This window comes from Mus caroli, unplaced genomic scaffold (genome assembly GCF_978045245.1).
Source record: "Mus caroli unplaced genomic scaffold, Mus_caroli_1 scaffold_3, whole genome shotgun sequence".
NCBI lineage: Eukaryota > Metazoa > Chordata > Mammalia > Rodentia > Muridae > Mus > Mus caroli.
In genome coordinates, this window is record NW_028227258.1 from 8,122,399 (window position 1) to 8,126,136 (window position 3,738).

The window sequence follows — 3,738 nt, forward strand, 5'->3', positions numbered from 1 at the left end:
CCCACATATACAATCCATCTGATTTCTTCATTTTATCAGTTTAGTATGCACACTCAATGTGAATGTAAACTGTCCTGTCCTTCTGCATTGCCGTGTGACCTTGGACAAATTAATCCTTTTCAGGCCTTGTTTTCTTCATCTGAGAACGGGAATGATAACATCACTCTCTCGTAAGGTAATGAGAGACTTTAGAGTGCAACAGTCCTGACCAGTCCTTTTAGACTCTTCTGTCTATAGCCTAGTAGACATTCACTTAAACCCAGCCCCACCTGACATAGCCACTCAAGCTGCTCTTGCCGACTCTGTCAATGTCTCCTGTTTTGTGTGTTTGTTCATTGTCCTCTGTCTCTGTTGTACTCAACATCTAAGTCTCTTCACTGCCTTTTAATCCTTTTCATTTCTTTTTAATTACTACGTTGTTATCTTTCATCCTGACTTTAAGACTCTTCTAATATGAGGAGGGATACTCCCGTGCCTGCATTTTACTCCCCATGCTAGATTTTTAATGAAACTTTCTTCACTCATTCAAGTTAAACAAAGCTTACAGGCATTAAAAAGCAAGCAAACACTACCTATCTTTGAACCTAGCTTTGGACATCATGTGTGCAATGCAGAGGAGCTTAGTAAAATGCATTTGATGCAACTGTGAGTTCCTATGTCTGTGCAAACCATACCCAGAATATCTAGTTTCTTTCCTTTTCAGGGGTCTAAACACAATCCTTACTGTGTCCCTAGAGTTCTTTGACGTTTCTAGGACAGTGGAAGACAAAACATCAATTTTTTTTTACGATGCTGTTCCTTTGTGCCTGTTAGGCCCCTCTCAATCAATGTCATTCTCCTGACCACATGACTCATCTAGACTCAGAATAGCACCAGCCTCTTGTGTAAGTTATGGCTTGTCTCTGTGCCTCCCACTCCCTGTCCCTGCTCAGTGCCCCTAGGAAGATGGTGGGAATCACAGAGGCTGGCTCTTCCTTCATTACTCATGATCCTAGCACTATCTATGTAAAGCCTCATGCAACACAAGGAATAAATTTGTTCTCTGTTCATCTTCAAAACTAGAAAACTATTTCTAATCAAGCAGGCATCCTTCCAACCTTTCTGATTTGAACCAAGCTATTGCAAATCTGTTATTTATATAGTAGATAGAAATCTGTTTTGGTGTCCTTTCAGCTTGAAGTCTATACACTGAAAATCAACCATATAACATGACAAGTTATCTCGAAGTTAGCATTATCCAATTTGGGAAACAGAGTAAGAACATTCAAGGGATGCTGTGGAGGGAATGGCCACTAGCCTTCCACGAGCCACTTAGCAGAGTACAAAAAAAAAAAAAAATGAGATTTGGGCAATGTCTTAGTAGAGCTTCTATTGATGTGAGGAGATACTATGACCATGGCAACGCTTATAAAACATTTAGGGCTGGCTTACAGTTTCAGAGGTTCAGTCCATTATCATCATGGCTAGAAGTATGGCAGTGTGCGGGGACACATGAGTTCTACATTTTGATCTGTGGTCAGCTCAGCAGAAGGAGACTGTGGTGTCACAGAGGGCATAGCTTGAACATAGACCTCAAAGTCCACTCCCACAGTGACACACTTTCCCTAACAAGGCCACACTTTATAATAGTGCCACTTTCTATGTGCCAAGCATTCAAGCACACTAGTCTACGAGGGTCATGCCTATTCAAACCACCACAGGCAAGAAAACCCAGGTCTGAATTTTGACTCATGAGTTGCTTCTCAGTGGTTTTTAATAACACAATTGATGTTAAAAAATGATAGTACACAGATTACAAAGATGTCTCAGTTTGTTCAAGGCCAGAGCAACAACCTCTGTTCTGGCTGTCCTAACCCTTCCTGGGCTGCAGAATAGCACTTCCTGTTACTGTAACAGTGCACCAAGGAGCCAGAGCACACGGTTTAAGAAGTTCTGTCATGGCTAGGCTTTGTGTTAATGGACAGATAGCATTTTTGTACAGTTGTTATTTTCCAGTTTTTTAATTAACTTTCAACTGACATTGCATTTGTACATATTTATGTTTTATAGTGTGATCATACACACGAACAATGTCTATTGATCAAATCAGCGTAGTCCATTTTTATCTATGGTTTATTCTTACTTTACTCTATCTTGTCTCTGTCTCTCTGCCTTACTCTGTGTGTTTCTGCTTATCTGTGTGTCTCTTTATCTACCCTACCCTACTCTGTGTGTGTGTGTGTGTGTGTGTGTGTGTGTTAAGTGCATAGCCTGTACGGAGGCAGAAGACAGCTATGGGTGTCTACCCTTGCATTCCACCTTGTCTGAGGCAGCCTATCTGCTTCTGTGTACACTAATCCAGCTGGCCCATGCCTTAGCAGGGATTCTGCTGTGTCTTTGTCCCATCTTCCCTCAGGAGCCTTGATTGCAGAGGTTTACTGTCATCTATCCCAGGAGTAAGTTCTGGAAATTGTATTTCAGGTCCCCAGCTTCACGGAGCAAGCACTTTCCTTACTGAGCAGCCTCCATAGCTTACACCTGTAAGCACTTCTTGGGAAACCTTGGGGCTGTCTTTTGTGAATTATTGTGAAATACGCTATGTTTACCTTGTAATAAAGCTCAAGACCAGTTCCTCTGTCTACATGAATTGCTGATGGTCATCTAATATTTTTCTCTCTGCTCTGTCTTGAGTGACAGCACGTGGTATTTGCCTTGCTATGTGTTGCTTACTGCATAGAAAATAAAGTTCCCTAGGCCAGTGGGTGTTGCTGCAAGATGACAGGATTCTGGTCTGTTACGTTTTCTATTTTATTTTAAATTTAAAAACATATTTATTTACTTTATTTTCTGGGTACGAGTATTTTGACTGTATGGATGCCTGTGCACTACAGGCATGCCTGGTGCCTGAAGGATTTAGAAGAGAGCACGGTATTCCTGGGAATTGGAGAGTTACAGGCAGATGTGAGCTACCCTGTAGTTCTGGGAACTGAATCTGGGTCCTCTGCAAGAATAGAAAATACTCTTAACTGACAATCCACCAATCCAGCCCCAGTAGTCTGCCATGTGTATATATTGCCTTATCTTTATCCACTTGTCTGATGATTGAAATCTGTGTTGACTCAGTGTCTTGGTTGTTGCAAATCATTCTTTGTAATACATGGGGGAATTCATGTCTCTCTTTAATATACTGATTTTATTTCCTTTGATGGATACACGGCGGTGGCTTCTTTGATAGATTATACAATAATTTACTATCAGGTTTTTTTTTGAGGAATATCCACACTGTTTCTCATAATATGCATGTTGTACATTTTTATCAGTGGTAGAGACAAAGTTTGGAGCTGTGACGAAAGGATGGACCATCTAAAGACTGCCATATCCAGAGATCCATCCCATGATCAGCATCCAAACGCCGACACCATTGCATTCACTAGCAAGATTTTGCTGAAAGTACCCAGATATAGCTGTCTCTTGTGAGACTATGCCGGGGCCTGGCAAACACAGAAGTGGATGCTCACAGTCAGCTAGTGAATGGGTTACAGGGTCCCCAATGGAGGAGCTGGAGAAAGTACCGAAGGAGCTGAAGGGATCCATAACCCTATGGGTGGAACAACATTATGAACTAACCAGTACCCCGGAGCTCTTGACTCTAGCTGCATATGTATCAAAAGATGGCCTAGTCGGCCATCACTGGAAAGAGAGGCCCATTGGACATGCAAACTTTATATGCCCCAGTACAGGGGAACGCCAGGGCCAAAA